Raw genomic sequence first — 19,063 nt, 5'->3', positions numbered from 1 at the left:
TACCATCCTGATCCTCTGTCCATTCTAATTATCTATGTCCTGTTTCAGTCAATTACAATCATCCTGATCCTCTGTCTATTCTAATTATCTATGTCCTGTTTCAGTCAATTACTATCATCCTGATCCTCTGTCCATTCTAATTATCTATGTCCTGTTTCAGTCACTTAGTATCATCCTGATCCTCTGTCCATTCTGATTATCTATGTCCTGTTTCAGTCCATTACTATCATCCTGATCCTCAGTCTATTCTGATTATTAATGTCCTGTTTCAGTCAATTACTATCATTCTGATCCTCTGTCTATTCTGATTATTAATGTCCTTTTTCAGTCAATTACTTTCATCCTGATCCTCTGACCATTCTAATTATCTATGTCCTGTTTCAGTCAATTACTATCATCCTGATCCTCTGTCCATTCTGATTATCTATGTCCTGTTTCAGTCAATTACTATCATCCTGATCCTCTGTCTATTCTAATTATCTATGTCCTGTTTCAGTCAATTACTATCATCCTGATCCTCTGAACATTCTAATTATCTATGTCCTGTTTCAGTCAATTACTATCATCCTGATCCTCTGTACATTCTAATTATCTATGTCCTGTTTCAGTCAATTACTGTCATCCTGATCCTCTGTCTATTCTAATTATCTATGTCCTGTTTCAGTCAATTACAATCATCCTGATCCTCTGTCCATTCTAATTATCTATGTCCTGTTTCAGTCAATTACTATCATCCTGATCCTCTGTCCATTCTATTTATCTATGTCCTGTTTCAGTCAATTACTATCATCCAGCTCCTCTGTCCATTCTAATTATCTATGTCCTGTTTCAGACCTTTACTATCATCCTGATCCTCTGTCCATTCTGATTATCTATGTCCTGTTTCAGTCAATTACTATCATCCTGATCCTCTGTCTATTCTAATTATCTATGTCCTGTTTCAGTCAATTACTATCATCCTGATCCTATGTCCATTCTGATTATCTATATCCTATTTCATTCAATTACTGTCATCCTGATCCTCTGAACATTCTAATTATCTCTGTCCTGTTTCAGTCAATTACTATCATCCTGATCCTATGTCCATTCTGATTATCTATATCCTATTTCATTCAATTACTATCATCCTGATCCTCTGTCCATTCTAATTATCTCTGTCCTGTTTCAGTCAATTACTATCATCCTGATCCTATGTCCATTCTGATTATCTATATCCTATTTCATTCAATTACTATCATCCTGATCCTCTGTCCATTCTAATTATCTATGTCCTGTTTCAGTCAATTACTATCATCCTGATCCTCTGTCCATTCTAATTATCTATGTCCTGTTTCAGTCAATTACTATCATCCTGATCCTCTGTGCTTTCTAATTATTTATGTCCTGCTTCAGACAATTACTATCATCCTGATCCTCTGTCCATTCTGATTATCTATGTCCTATTTCAGTCAATTACTATCATCCTGATACTCTGACCATTCAAATTATCCATGTCCTGTTTCAGTCAATTACTATCATCCTGATCCTCTGTCCATTCTAATTATCTATGTCCTGTTTCAGTCAATTACTATCATCCTGATCCTCAGTCTATTCTAATTATCCATGTCCTGTTTCAGTCAATTACTATCATCCTGATCCTCTGTCCATTCTGATTATCTATGTCCTATTTCAGTCAATTACTATCATCCTGATCCTCTGACCATTCAAATTATCCATGTCCTGTTTCAGTCAATTACTATCATCCTGATCCTCTGTCCATTCTGATTATCTATGTCCTATTTCAGTCAATTGCTATCATCCTGATCCTCTGACCATTCAAATTATCCATGTCCTGTTTCAGTCAATTACTATCATCCTGATCCTCTGTCCATTCTAATTATCTATGTCCTGTTTCAGTCCTTTACTATCATCCTGATCCTCTGTCCATTCTGATTATCTATGTCCTGTTTAAGTCAATTATTATCATCCAGATCCTCTGTCCATTCTAATTATCTATGTCCTGTTTCAGTCCTTTACTATCATCCTGATCCTCTGTCCATTCTGATTATCTATGTCCTGTTTCAGTCAATTACTATCATCCTGATCCTCTGTCCATTCTATTTATCTATGTCCTGTTTCAGTCAATTACTATCATCCAGATCCTCTGTCCATTCTAATTATCTATGTCCTGTTTCAGTAAATTAATATCATCCTGATCCTCTGTCTATTCTAATTATCTATGTTCTGTTTCAGTCAATTACTATCATCCTCATCCTCTGTCTATTCTAATTATTTATGTCCTGTTTCAGTCAATTACTATCATCCTGATCCTCTGTCTATTCTAATTATCAATGTCCTGTTTCAGTCAATTACTATCATCCTGATCCTCTGTCTATTCTAATTATCTATGTCCTGTTTCAGTCAATTACTATCATCCTGATCCTCTGTCCATTCTATTTATCTATGTCCTGTTTCAGTCAATTACTGTCATCCTGAACCTCTGAACATTCTAATTATCTATGCCCTGTTTCAGTCAATTACTATCATCCTGATCCTCGGTCCATTCTAATTATCTATGTCCTGTTTCAGTCAATTACTATCATCCTGATCCTCTGACCATTCTAATTATCTATGTCCTGTTTCAGTCAATTACTATCATCCTGATCCTCTGTCCATTCTAAATCTCTATGTCCTGTTTCAGTCAATTACTATCATCCTGATCCTCTGTCCATTCTAATTATCTATGTCCTGTTTCAGTCAATTACTATCATCCTGATCCTCTGACCATTCTAATTATCTATGTCCTGTTTCAGTCAATTACTATCATCCTGATCCTCTGTCTATTCTAATTATCTATGTCCTGTTTCAGTCAATTACTATCATCCTGATCCTCTGTCCATTCTAATTATCTATGTCCTGTTTCAGTCAATTACTATCATCCTGATCCTCTGTCCATTCTAATTATCTATGTCCTGTTTCAGTCAATTACTATCATCCTGATCCTCTGTCCATTCTAATTTTCTATGTCCTGTTTCATTCAATGACTACCATCCTGATCCTCTGTCCATTCTAATTATCTACGTCCTGTTTCAGTCAATTACTATCATCCTGATCCTCTGTCTATTCTGATTATCTATGTCCTGTTTCAGTCAATTACTATCATCCTGATCCTCTCTCCATTCTAATTATCTATGTCCTGTTTCAGTCAATTACTATCATCCTGATCCTCTGTCCATTCTAATTATCTATGTCCTGTTTCAGTCAATTACTATCATCCTGATCCACTGTCCATTCTAATTATCTATGTCCTGTTTCAGTCAATTACTATCATCCTGATCCTCTGTCCATTCTAATTATCTATGTCCTGTTTCAGTCAATTACTATCATCCTGATCCTCTGTCCATTCTAATTATCTATGTCCTGTTTCAGTCAATTACTATCATCCTGATCCTCTGTCCATTCTAATTATCTATGTCCTGTTTCAGTCAATTACTACCATCCTGATCCTCTGTCCATTCTAATTATCTATGTCCTGTTTCAGTCAATTACAATCATCCTGATCCTCTGTCTATTCTAATTATCTATGTCCTGTTTCAGTCAATTACTATTATCCTGATCCTCTGTCCATTCTAATTATCTATGTCCTGTTTCAGTCACTTAGTATCATCCTGATCCTCTGTCCATTCTGATTATCTATGTCCTGTTTCAGTCCATTACTATCATCCTGATCCTCAGTCTATTCTGATTATTAATGTCCTGTTTCAGTCAATTACTTTCATCCTGATCCTCTGTCTATTCTGATTATTAATGTCCTGTTTCAGTCAATTACTTTCATCCTGATCCTCTGTCCATTCTAATTATCTATGTCCTGTTTCAGTCAATTACTATCATCCTGATCCTCTGTCCATTCTGATTATCTATGTCCTGTTTCAGTCAATTACTATCATCCTGATCCTCTGTCTATTCTAATTATCTATGTCCTGTTTCAGTCAATTACTATCATCCTGATCCTCTGAACATTCTAATTATCTATGTCCTGTTTCATTCACTTCGTATCATCCTGATCCTCTGTCCATTCTGATTATCTATGTCCTGTTTCAGTCCATTACTATCATCCTGATCCTCAGTCTATTCTGATTATTAATGTCCTGTTTCAGTCAATTACTATCATCCTGATCCTCTGTCTATTCTGATTATTAATGTCCTGTTTCAGTCAATTACTTTCATCCTGATCCTCTGTCCATTCTAATTATCTATGTCCTGTTTCAGTCAATTACAATCATCCTGATCCTCTGTCCATTCTGATTATCTATGTCCTGTTTCAGTCAATTACTATCATCCTGATCCTCTGTCTATTCTAATTATCTATGTCCTGTTTCAGTCAATTACTATCATCCTGATCCTCTGTACATTCTAATTATCTATGTCCTGTTTCAGTCAATTACTGTCATCCTGATCCTCTGTCTATTCTATTTATCTATGTCCTGTTTCAGTCAATTACTATCATCCAGATCCTCAGTCTATTCTGATTATTAATGTCCTGTTTGAGTCAATTACTATCATCCTGATCCTCTGTCTATTCTGATTATTAATGTCCTGTTTCAGTCAATTACTTTCATCCTGATCCTCTGTCCATTCTAATTATCTATGTCCTGTTTCAGTCAATTACTATCATCCTGATCCTCTGTCCATTCTGATTATCTATGTCCTGTTTCAGTCAATTACTATCATCCTGATCCTCTGTCCATTCTAATTATCTATGTCCTGTTTCAGTCAATTACTATCATCCTGAACCTCTGTGCTTTCTAATTATTTATGTCCTGCTTCAGACAATTACTATCATCCTGATCCTCTGTCCATTCTGATTATCTATGTCCTATTTCAGTCAATTACTATCATCCTGATCCTCTGACCATTCTATTTATCTATGTCCTGTTTCAGTCCTTTACTATCATCCTGATCCTCTGTCCATTCTGATTATCTCTGTCCTGTTTCAGTCAATTATTATCATCCAGATCCTCTGTCCATTCTAATTATCTATGTCCTGTTTCAGTCCTTTACTATCATCCTGATCCTCTGTCCATTCTGATTATCTATGTCCTGTTTCAGTCAATTACTATCATCCTGATCCTCTGTCCATTCTAATTATCTATGTCCTGTTTCAGTCAATTACTATCATCCTGATCCTCTGTCCATTCTATTTATCTATGTCCTGTTTCAGTCAATTACTATCATCCTGATCCTCTGTCCATTCTATTTATCTATGTCCTGTTTCAGTCAATTACTATCATCCAGATCCTCTGTCCATTCTAATTATCTATGTCCTGTTTCAGTAAATTAATATCATCCTGATCCTCTGTCTATTCTAATTATCTATGTCCTGTTTCAGTCAATTACTATCATCCTCATCCTCTGTCTATTCTAATTATTTATGTCCTGTTTCAGTCAATTACTATCATCCTGATCCTCTGTCTATTCTAATTATCAATGTCCTGTTTCAGTCAATTACTATCATCCTGATCCTCTGTCTATTCTAATTTTCTATGTCCTGTTTCAGTCAATTACTATCATCCTGATCCTCTGTCCATTCTATTTATCTATGTCCTGTTTCAGTCAATTACTGTCATCCTGAACCTCTGAACATTCTAATTATCTATGCCCTGTTTCAGTCAATTACTATCATCCTGATCCTCGGTCCATTCTAATTATCTATGTCCTGTTTCAGTCAATTACTATCATCCTGATCCTCTGACCATTCTAATTATCTATGTCCTGTTTCAGTCAATTACTATCATCCTGATCCTCTGTCCATTCTAATTATCTATGTCCTGTTTCAGTCAATTACTATCATCCTGATCCTCTGTCCATTCTAATTATCTATGTCCTGTTTCAGTCAATTACTATCATCCTGATCCTCTGACCATTCTAATTATCTATGTCCTGTTTCAGTCAATTACTATCATCCTGATCCTCTGTCTATTCTAATTATCTATGTCCTGTTTCAGTCAATTACTATCATCCTGATCCTCTGTCCATTCTAATTATCTATGTCCTGTTTCAGTCAATTACTATCATCCTGATCCTCTGTCCATTCTAATTATCTATGTCCTGTTTCAGTCAATTACTATCATCCTGATCCTCTGTCCATTCTAATTATCTATGTCCTGTTTCATTCAATGACTACCATCCTGATCCTCTGTCCATTCTAATTATCTATGTCCTGTTTCAGTCAATTACTATCATCCTGATCCTCTGTCTATTCTGATTATCTATGTCCTGTTTCAGTCAATTACTATCATCCTGATCCTCTCTCCATTCTAATTATCTATGTCCTGTTTCAGTCAATTACTATCATCCTGATCCTCTGTCCATTCTAATTATCTATGTCCTGTTTCAGTCAATTACTATCATCCTGATCCTCTGTCCATTCTAATAATCTATGTCCTGTTTCAGTCAATTACTATCATCCTGATCCTCTGTCCATTCTAATTATCTTTCCTGTTTCAGTCAATTACTACCATCCTGATCCTCTGTCCATTCTAATTATCTATGTCCTGTTTCAGTCAATTACAATCATCCTGATCCTCTGTCTATTCTAATTATCTATGTCCTGTTTCAGTCAATTACTATCATCCTGATCCTCTGTGCTTTCTAATTATATATGTCCTGTTTCAGTCAATTACTATCATCCTGATCCTCTGTCCATTCTAATTATCTCTGTCCAATTTCAGTCAATTACTATCATCCTGATCCTCTGACCATTCAAATTATCCATGTCCTGTTTCAGTCAATTACTATCATCCTGATCCTCTGTCCATTCTAATTATCTATGTCCTGTTTCAGTCAATTACTATCATCCTGATCCTCTGTTCATTCTAATTATCTATGTCCTGTTTCAGTCACTTAGTATCATCCTGATCCTCTGTCCATTCTGATTATCTATGTCCTGTTTCAGTCCATTACTATCATCCTGATCCTCAGTCTCTTCTGATTATTAATGTCCTGTTTCAGTCAATTACTATCATCCTGATCCTCTGTCTATTCTGATTATTAATGTCCTGTTTCAGTCAATTACTTTCATCCTGATCCTCTGTCCATTCTAATTATCTATGTCCTGTTTCAGTCAATTACTATCATCCTGATCCTCTGTCCATTCTGATTATCTATGTCCTGTTTCAGTCAATTACTATCATCCTGATCCTCTGTCTATTCTAATTATCTATGTCCTGTTTCAGTCAATTACTATCATCCTGATCCTCTGAACATTCTAATTATCTATGTCCTGTTTCAGTCAATTACTATCATCCTGATCCTCTGTACATTCTAATTATCTATGACCTGTTTCAGTCAATTACTGTCATCCTGATCCTCTGTCTATTCTAATTATCTATGTCCTGTTTCAGCCAATTACAATCATCCTGATCCTCTGTCCATTCTAATTATCTATGTCCTGTTTCAGTCAATTACTATCATCCTGATCATCTGTCCATTCTATTTATCTATGTCCTGTTTCAGTCAATTACTATCATTCAGATCCTCTGTCCATTCTAATTATCTATGTCCTGTTTCAGACCTTTACTGTCATCCTGATCCTCTGTCCATTCTGATTATCTATGTCCTGTTTCAGTCAATTACTATCATCCTGATCCTCTGTCTATTCTAATTATCTATGTCCTGTTTCAGTCAATTACTATCATCCTGATTCTCTGTCTATTCTAATTATCTATGTCCTGTTTCAGTCAATTACTATCATCCTGATCCTATGTCCATTCTGATTATCTATATCCTATTTCATTCAATTACTGTCATCCTGATCCTCTGACCATTCTAATTATCTCTGTCCTGTTTCAGTCAATTACTATCATCCTGATCCTATGTCCATTCTGATTATCTATATCCTATTTCATTCAATTACTATCATCCTGATCCTCTGTCCATTCTAATTATCTCTGTCCTGTTTCAGTCAATTACTATCATCCTGATCCTATGTCCATTCTGATTATCTATATCCTATTTCATTCAATTACTATCATCCTGATCCTCTGTCCATTCTAATTATCTATGTCCTGTTTCAGTCAATTACTATCATCCTGATCCTCTGTCCATTCTAATTATCTATGTCCTGTTTCAGTCAATTACTATCATCCTGATCCTCTGTGCTTTCTAATTATTTATGTCCTGCTTCAGACAATTATTATCATCCTGATCCTCTGTCCATTCTGATTATCTATGTCCTATTTCAGTCAATTACTATCATCCTGATCCTCTGACCATTCAAATTATCCATGTCCTGTTTCAGTCAATTACTATCATCCTGATCCTCTGTCCATTCTAATTATCTATGTCCTGTTTCAGTCCATTACTTTCATCCTGATCCTCAGTCCATTCTAATTATCTATGTCCTGTTTCATTCACTTAGTGTCATCCTAATCCTCTGTCCATTCTAATTATCTATGTCCTGTTTCAGTCAATTACTATCATCCTGATCCTCTGTCCGTTCTGATTATCTATTTCCTGTTTCAGTCAATTACTGTCATCCTGATCCTCTGTCTATTCTAACTATCTATGTCCTGTTTCAGTCAATTACTATCATCCTGATCCTCTGTCCATTCTGATTATCTAAGTCCTGTTTCAGTCAATTACTATCATCCTGATCCTCTGTCCATTCTGTTTATCTATGTCCTGTTTCAGTCAATTACTATCATTCTGATCCTCTGACCATTCAAATTATCCATGTCCTGTTTCAGTCAATTACTATCATCCTGATCCTCTGTCCATTCTAATTATCTATGTCCTGTTTCAGTCAATTACTATCATCCTGATCCTCTGTCCATTCTAATTATCTATGTCCTGTTTCAGTCACTTAGTATCATCCTGATCCTCTGTCCATTCTGATTATCTATGTCCTGTTTCAGTCCATTACTATCATCCTGATCCTCAGTCTATTCTGATTATTAATGTCCTGTTTCAGTCAATTACTATCATCCTGATCCTCTGTCTATTATAATTATCAATGTCCTGTTTCAGTCAATTACTATCATCCTGATCCTCTGTCTATTCTAATTTTCTATGTCCTGTTTCAGTCAATTACTGTCATCCTGAACCTCTGAACATTCTAATTATCTATGCCCTGTTTCAGTCAATTACTATCATCCTGATCCTCGGTCCATTCTAATTATCTATGTCCTGTTTCAGTCAATTACTATCATCCTGATCCTCTGACCATTCTAATTATCTATGTCCTGTTTCAGTCAATTACTATCATCCTGATCCTCTGTCCATTCTAATTATCTATGTCCTGTTTCAGTCAATTACTATCATCCTGATCCTCTGTCCATTCTAATTATCTATGTCCTGTTTCAGTCAATTACTATCATCCTGATCCTCTGACCATTCTAATTATCTATGTCCTGTTTCAGTCAATTACTATCATCCTGATCCTCTGTCTATTCTAATTATCTATGTCCTGTTTCAGTCAATTACTATCATCCTGATCCTCTGTCCATTCTAATTATCTATGTCCTGTTTCAGTCAATTACTATCATCCTGATCCTCTGTCCATTCTAATTATCTATGTCCTGTTTCAGTCAATTACTATCATCCTGATCCTCTGTCCATTCTAATTACCTATGTCCTGTTTCATTCAATGACTACCATCCTGATCCTCTGTCCATTCTAATTATCTATGTCCTGTTTCAGTCAATTACTATCATCCTGATCCTCTGTCTATTCTGATTATCTATGTCCTGTTTCAGTCAATTACTATCATCCTGATCCTCTCTACATTCTAATTATCTATGTCCTGTTTCAGTCAATTACTATCATCCTGATCCTCTGTCCATTCTAATTATCTATGTCCTGTTTCAGTCAATTACTATCATCCTGATCCTCTGTCCATTCTAATTATCTATGTCCTGTTTCAGTCAATTACTATCATCCTGATCCTCTGTCCATTCTAATTATCTATGTCCTGTTTCAGTCAATTACTACCATCCTGATCCTCTGTCCATTCTAATTATCTATGTCCTGTTTCAGTCAATTACAATCATCCTGATCCTCTGTCTATTCTAATTATCTATGTCCTGTTTCAGTCAATTACTATCATCCTGATCCTCTGTCCATTCTAATTATCTCTGTCCAATTTCAGTCAATTACTATCATCCTGATCCTCTGACCATTCTAATTATCTATGTCCTGTTTCAGTCAATTACTATCATCCTGATCCTCTGTCCATTCTAATTATCTATGTCCTGTTTCAGTCAATTACTACCATCCTGATCCTCTGTGCTTTCTAATTATATATGTCCTGTTTCAGTCAATTACTATCATCCTGATCCTCTGTCCATTCTAATTATCTCTGTCCAATTTCAGTCAATTACTATCATCCTGATCCTCTGACCATTCAAATTATCCATGTCCTGTTTCAGTCAATTACTATCATCCTGATCCTCTGTCCATTCTAACTATCTATGTCCTGTTTCAGTCAATTACTATCATCCTGGTCCTCTGTTCATTCTAATTATCTATGTCCTGTTTCAGTCACTTAGTATCATCCTGATCCTCTGTCCATTCTGATTATCTATGTCCTGTTTCAGTCCATTACTATCATCCTGATCCTCAGTCTATTCTGATTATTAATGTCCTGTTTCAGTCAATTACTATCATCCTGATCCTCTGTCTATTCTGATTATTAATGTCCTGTTTCAGTCAATTACTTTCATCCTGATCCTCTGTCCATTCTAATTATCTATGTCCTGTTTCAGTCAATTACTATCATCCTGATCCTCTGTCCATTCTGATTATCTATGTCCTGTTTCAGTCAATTACTATCATCCTGATCCTCTGTCTATTCTAATTATCTATGTCCTGTTTCAGTCAATTACTATCATCCTGATCCTCTGAACATTCTAATTATCTATGTCCTGTTTCAGTCAATTACTATCATCCTGATCCTCTGTACATTCTAATTATCTATGACCTGTTTCAGTCAATTACTGTCATCCTGATCCTCTGTCTATTCTAATTATCTATGTCCTGTTTCAGCCAATTACAGTCATCCTGATCCTCTGTCCATTCTAATTATCTATGTCCTGTTTCAGTCAATTACTATCATCCTGATCCTCTGTCCATTCTATTTATCTATGTCCTGTTTCAGTCAATTACTATCATCCAGATCCTCTGTCCATTCTAATTATCTATGTCCTGTTTCAGACCTTTACTATCATCCTGATCCTCTGTCCATTCTGATTATCTATGTCCTGTTTCAGTCAATTACTATCATCCTGATCCTCTGTCCATTCTAATTATCTATGTCCTGTTTCAGTCAATTACTATCATCCTGATCCTCTGTCCATTCTAATTATCTATGTCCTGTTTCAGTCACTTAGTATCATCCTGATCCTCTGTCCATTCTGATTATCTATGTCCTGTTTCAGTCCATTACTATCATCCTGATCCTCAGTCTATTCTGATTATTAATGTCCTGTTTCAGTCAATTACTATCATCCTGATCCTCTGTCTATTATAATTATCAATGTCCTGTTTCAGTCAATTACTATCATCCTGATCCTCTGTCTATTCTAATTTTCTATGTCCTGTTTCAGTCAATTACTATCATCCTGATCCTCTGTCCATTCTATTTATCTATGTCCTGTTTCAGTCAATTACTGTCATCCTGAACCTCTGAACATTCTAATTATCTATGCCCTGTTTCAGTCAATTACTATCATCCTGATCCTCGGTCCATTCTAATTATCTATGTCCTGTTTCAGTCAATTACTATCATCCTGATCCTCTGACCATTCTAATTATCTATGTCCTGTTTCAGTCAATTACTATCATCCTGATCCTCTGTCCATTCTAATTATCTATGTCCTGTTTCAGTCAATTACTATCATCCTGATCCTCTGTCCATTCTAATTATCTATGTCCTGTTTCAGTCAATTACTATCATCCTGATCCTCTGACCATTCTAATTATCTATGTCCTGTTTCAGTCAATTACTATCATCCTGATCCTCTGTCTATTCTAATTATCTATGTCCTGTTTCAGTCAATTACTATCATCCTGATCCTCTGTCCATTCTAATTATCTATGTCCTGTTTCAGTCAATTACTATCATCCTGATCCTCTGTCCATTCTAATTATCTATGTCCTGTTTCAGTCAATTACTATCATCCTGATCCTCTGTCCATTCTAATTACCTATGTCCTGTTTCATTCAATGACTACCATCCTGATCCTCTGTCCATTCTAATTATCTATGTCCTGTTTCAGTCAATTACTATCATCCTGATCCTCTGTCTATTCTGATTATCTATGTCCTGTTTCAGTCAATTACTATCATCCTGATCCTCTCTCCATTCTAATTATCTATGTCCTGTTTCAGTCAATTACTATCATCCTGATCCTCTGTCCATTCTAATTATCTATGTCCTGTTTCAGTCAATTACTATCATCCTGATCCTCTGTCCATTCTAATTATCTATGTCCTGTTTCAGTCAATTACTATCATCCTGATCCTCTGTCCATTCTAATTATCTATGTCCTGTTTCAGTCAATTACTATCATCCTGATCCTCTGTCCATTCTAATTATCTATGTCCTGTTTCAGTCAATTACAATCATCCTGATCCTCTGTCTATTCTAATTATCTATGTCCTGTTTCAGTCAATTACTATCATCCTGATCCTCTGTCCATTCTAATTATCTCTGTCCAATTTCAGTCAATTACTATCATCCTGATCCTCTGACCATTCTAATTATCTATGTCCTGTTTCAGTCAATTACTATCATCCTGATCCTCTGTCCATTCTAATTATCTATGTCCTGTTTCAGTCAATTACTACCATCCTGATCCTCTGTGCTTTCTAATTATATATGTCCTGTTTCAGTCAATTACTATCATCCTGATCCTCTGTCCATTCTAATTATCTCTGTCCAATTTCAGTCAATTACTATCATCCTGATCCTCTGACCATTCAAATTATCCATGTCCTGTTTCAGTCAATTACTATCATCCTGATCCTCTGTCCATTCTAACTATCTATGTCCTGTTTCAGTCAATTACTATCATCCTGGTCCTCTGTTCATTCTAATTATCTATGTCCTGTTTCAGTCACTTAGTATCATCCTGATCCTCTGTCCATTCTGATTATCTATGTCCTGTTTCAGTCCATTACTATCATCCTGATCCTCTGTCTATTCTGATTATTAATGTCCTGTTTCAGTCAATTACTATCATCCTGATCCTCTGTCTATTCTGATTATTAATGTCCTGTTTCAGTCAATTACTTTCATCCTGATCCTCTGTCCATTCTAATTATCTATGTCCTGTTTCAGTCAATTACTATCATCCTGATCCTCTGTCCATTCTGATTATCTATGTCCTGTTTCAGTCAATTACTATCATCCTGATCCTCTGTCTATTCTAATTATCTATGTCCTGTTTCAGTCAATTACTATCATCCTGATCCTCTGAACATTCTAATTATCTATGTCCTGTTTCAGTCAATTACTATCATCCTGATCCTCTGTACATTCTAATTATCTATGACCTGTTTCAGTCAATTACTGTCATCCTGATCCTCTGTCTATTCTAATTATCTATGTCCTGTTTCAGCCAATTACAGTCATCCTGATCCTCTGTCCATTCTAATTATCTATGTCCTGTTTCAGTCAATTACTATCATCCTGATCCTCTGTCCATTCTATTTATCTATGTCCTGTTTCAGTCAATTACTATCATCCAGATCCTCTGTCCATTCTAATTATCTATGTCCTGTTTCAGACCTTTACTATCATCCTGATCCTCTGTCCATTCTGATTATCTATGTCCTGTTTCAGTCAATTACTATCATCCTGATCCTCTGTCTATTCTAATTCTCTATGTCCTGTTTCAGTCAATTACTATCATCCTGATTCTCTGTCTATTCTAATTATCTATGTCCTGTTTCAGTCAATTACTATCATCCTGATCCTATGTCCATTCTGATTATCTATATCCTATTTCATTCAATTACTGTCATCCTGATCCTCTGACCATTCTAATTATCTCTGTCCTGTTTCAGTCAATTACTATCATCCTGATCCTATGTCCATTCAGATTATCTATATCCTATTTCATTCAATTACTATCATCCTGATCCACTGTCCATTCTAATTATCTCTGTCCTGTTTCAGTCAATTACTATCATCCTGATCCTATGTCCATTCTGATTATCTATATCCTATTTCATTCAATTACTATCATCCTGATCCTCTGTCCATTCTAATTATCTATGTCCTGTTTCAGTCAATTACTATCATCCTGATCCTCTGTCCATTCTAATTATCTATGTCCTGTTTCAGTCAATTACTATCATCCTGATCCTCTGTGCTTTCTAATTATTTATGTCCTGCTTCAGACAATTACTATCATCCTGATCCTCTGTCCATTCTGATTATCTATGTCCTATTTCAGTCAATTACTATCATCCTGATCCTCTGACCATTCAAATTATCCATGTCCTGTTTCAGTCAATTACTATCATCCTGATCCTCTGTCCATTCTAATTATCTATGTCCTGTTTCAGTCAATTACTTTCATCCTGATCCTCAGTCCATTCTAATTATCTATGTCCTGTTTCAGTCACTTAGTATCATCCTAATCCTCTGTCCATTCTAATTATCTATGTCCTGTTTCAGTCAATTACTATCATCCTGAGTTCTGTCCATTCTGATTATCTATTTCCTGTTTCAGTCAATTACTGTCATCCTGATCCTCTGTCTATTCTAACTATCTATGTCCTGTTTCAGTCAATTACTATCATCCTGATCCTCTGTCCATTCTGATTATCTAAGTCCTGTTTCAGTCAATTACTATCATCCTGATCCTCTGTCCATTCTGTTTATCTATGTCCTGTTTCAGTCAATTACTATCATCCTGATCCTCTGTCCATTCTAATTATCTATGTCCTGTTTCAGTCAATTACTATCATCCTGATCCTCTGTCCATTCTGATTATCTATTTCCTGTTTCAGTCAATTACTGTCATCCTGATCCTCTGTCCATTCTAATTATCTATGTCCTGTTTCAGTCAATTACTATCATCCTGATTCTCTGTCCATTCTGATTATCTATGTCCTGTTTCAGTCAATTGCTATCATCCTGATCCTCTGTCCGTTCTGATTATCTATGCCCTGTTTCAGTCAATTACTATCATCCTGATCCTCTGTCCATTCTAATTATCTATGTCCTGTTTCAGTCAATTACTATCATCCTGATCCTCTGTCCATTCTAATTATCTATGTCCTGTTTCAGTCAATTACTATCATCCTGATCCTCTGTCCATTCTAATTATCTATGTCCTGTTTCAGTCAATTACTATCATCCTGATCCTCTGTCCATTCTAATTATCTATGTCCTGTTTCAGTCAATTACTATCATCCTGATCCTCTGTCCATTCTGATTATCGATGTCCTGTTTCAGTCAATTAGTATCATCCTGATCCTCTGTGCTTTCTAATTATCTATGTCCTGCTTCAGTCTATTACTATCATCCTGATCCTCTGTCCATTCTAATTATCTATGTCCTGTTTCAGTCAATTACTTTCATCCTGATCCTCTGTCCATTCTAATTATCTATGTCCTGTTTCAGTCAATTACTATCATCCTCATCCTCTGTCTATTCTAATTATCTATGTCCTGTTTCAGTCAATGACTATCATCCTGATCCTCTGTCCATTCTAATTATCTATGTCCTGTTTCAGTCAATTACTATCATACTGATCCTCTGTCTGTTCTAATTATCTATGTCCTATTTCAGTCAATTACTATCATCCTGATCCTCTGTCCATTCTAATTATCTATGTCCTGTTTCAGTCAATTACTTTCATCCTGATCCTCTGTCCATTCTAATTATCTATGTCCTGTTTCAGTCAATGACTATCATCCTGATCCTCTGTCCATTCTAATTATCTATGTCCTGTTTCAGTCTATTACTATCATCCTGATCCTCTGTCCATTCTAATTATCTATGTCCTGTTTCAGTCAATTACTATCATCCTGATCCTCTGTCCATTCTAATTATCTATGTCCTGTTTCAGTCAATTACTATCATCCTCATCCTCTGTCTATTCTAATTATCTATTTCCTGTTTCAGTCAATGACTATCATCCTGATCCTCTGTCCATTCTAATTATCTATGTCCTGTTTCAGTCAATTACTTTCATCCTGATCCTCTGTCCATTCTAATTATCTATGTCCTGTTTCAGTCAATGACTATCATCCTGATCCTCTGTCCATTCTAATTATCTATGTCCTGTTTCAGTCAATTACTTTCATCCTGATCCTCTGTCCATTCTAATTATCTATGTCCTGTTTCAGTCAATTAGTATCATCCTGATCCTCTGTGCTTTCTAGTTATTTATCTCCTGCTTCAGCCAATTACTATCATCCTGATCCTCTGTCCATTCTAATTATCTATGTCCTGTTTCAGTCAATTGCTATCATCCTAATCCTCTGTCTATTCTAATTATCTATGTCCTGTTTCAGTCAATTACTATCATCCTGATCCTCTGAACATTCTAATTATCTATGTCCTGTTTCAGTCAATTACTATCATCCTGATCCTCTGTCTATTCTAATTATTTATGTCCTGTTTCAGTCAATTACTATCATCCTGATCCTCTGTCCATTCTAATTATCTATGTCCTGTTTCAGTCAATTACTATCATCCTGATCCTCTGCCCATTCTAATTATCTATGTCCTGTTTCAGTCAATTACTATCATCCTGATCCTCTGTCCATTCTAATTATCTATGTCCTGTTTCAGTCAATTACTATCATCCTGATCCTCTGTCCTTTCTAATTATCTATGTCCTGTTTCAGTCACTTAGTATCATCCTGATCCTCTGTCCATTCTGATTATCTAAGTCCTGTTTCAGTCAATTACTATCATCCTGATCCTCTGTCCATTCTGATTATCTATGTCCTGTTTCAGTCAATTACTATCATCCTGATCCTCTGTCCATTCTAATTATCTATGTCCTGTTTCAGTCAATTACTATCATCCTGATCCTCTGTCCATCCTAACCTATCTATGTCCTGTTTCAGTCAATTACTATCATCCTGATCCTCTGTCCATTCTAATTATCTATGTCCTGTTTCAGTCAATTACTGTCATCCTGATCCTCTGTCCATTCTAATTATCTATGTCCTGTTTCTGTCAATTACTATCATCCTGATCCTCTGTCCATTCTAATTATCTGAGTCCTGTTTCAGTCAATTACCATCATTCTGATCCTCTGTCCATTCTAATTATCTATGTCCTGTTTCAGTCAATTACTATCATCCTGATCCTCTGTCCATTCTGATTATCTTTTTCCTGTTTCAGTCAATTACTGTCATCTTGATCCTCTGTCTATTCTAATTATCTATGTCCTTTTTCAGTCAATTACTATCATCCTGATCCTCTGTCTATTCTAATTATCTATGTCCTTTTTCAGTCAATTACTATCATCCTGATCCTCTGTCTATTCTAATTATCTATGTCCTTTTTCAGTCAATTACTATCATCCTGATCCTCTGTCTATTCTAATTATCTGTGTCCTGTTTCAGTCAATTAGTATCATCCTGATCCTCTGACCATTCTAACCTATCTATGTCCTGTTTCAGTCAATTATTATCATCCTGTTCCTCTGTCTATTCTAATTATCTATGTTCTGTTTCAGTCAATTACTATCATCCTGACTGTCTGTCCATTCTAATGATCTATGTCCTGTTTCAGTCAATTATTATCATCCTGATCCTCTGTCTATTCTAATTATAATGTCCTGTTTCAGTCAATTACTATCATCCTGATCCTCAGTCTATTCTAATTATATATGTCCTGTTTCAGTCAATTACTATCATCCTGATCCTCTGTCTATTCTAATTATCTGTGTGAGAATAAGAAATAGTGAAATGTTGTTTCTACAGCTTGTGGAAAGTTACCAAGAAGTCATTTGTGCACAACATAATGAAATCACTGAAAAAGTGACCTGATAACGGTCTGTAAGTGGAGACCTTAAGACAGTACATCACTGACAAAGTGAACTGATAAGGGTCTTTAAGTGGAGACCTTAAGACATTACATCACTGAAAAAGAGAATTGATAAGGGTATGTAAGTACAGACCTTGGGACAGTACATCACTTAAAAATTGTGCTTAGGCAGATAAAAGAGAAACAGCAAGAGATAGAACAAAGGATGTAGTGAATAAGTAACTGCCCCACTAAGATAAAGGCTGTCAGCTGCAAGTTAAAACACATAATGGAGAGCCAAATAAGGTAAAACAAAAACAAGAGTTAGGGGCTAGAAAGTTAGAGTCGGGGGAGAAGTAAACCGAGGAGGAGACTGTAGCAACCATAGGATAGGTTAGTGTCATAATACGTTATCACCAATAATGTAAAATAAAGGCGTGGACAAATGGATTTGTATTGTATAAACATGAACTGAATATGTTGATCGGTGTGCCTGCTTGTGGGACACCCGATCTTGCAAGAGCGTTAAATAAACTTACTTCTTCAGAGTTTGACTTGGTGTAAATTATTATTAAGTGGGCTACGTTTCTCACATCTGTGTCCTGTTTCAGTCAATTAGTACCATCCTGATCCTCTGACCATTCTTCCCTATCCATGTCCTGTTTCAGTCAAGTACAATAATCTGTGATGCTGGGGACTTCAGGAGGAGGCCGATATTGATCATCAACTCGGCACTTCTGGCTGAAGATTGTTGCAAATGCTTCAGCTTTTTTTTTGGCACTGATGTGCTGGGCTCCCCTATTATTGAGAAAGGGGATATTTGTGGAGCTACCTCCTCCAGTTAGTTGTTGAATTGTCCATCACCATTCACGGCTGCTTGTGGCAAGATTGCAGAGCTTAGATCTGATCCGTTGGTTATGGAATCGCTAATCTCTGTCTATCACATGCTGCTTATGCAGTTTGGCACGTAGATACTCCTGCGTTGTGGCTTCACCTGGTTGACACCTCATTTTGGGGTATGCCTGGTGCTACTCCTGGCATGCCCTCCTACACTCTTCATTGAATCCCATGTGCTTTAATTTTGCA

The sequence above is a fragment of the Heterodontus francisci genome, unplaced genomic scaffold (assembly GCF_036365525.1).
Source record: "Heterodontus francisci isolate sHetFra1 unplaced genomic scaffold, sHetFra1.hap1 HAP1_SCAFFOLD_151, whole genome shotgun sequence".
Classification (NCBI taxonomy): Eukaryota; Metazoa; Chordata; class Chondrichthyes; order Heterodontiformes; family Heterodontidae; genus Heterodontus; species Heterodontus francisci.
Note: the sequence above shows the minus strand (reverse complement) of the source record.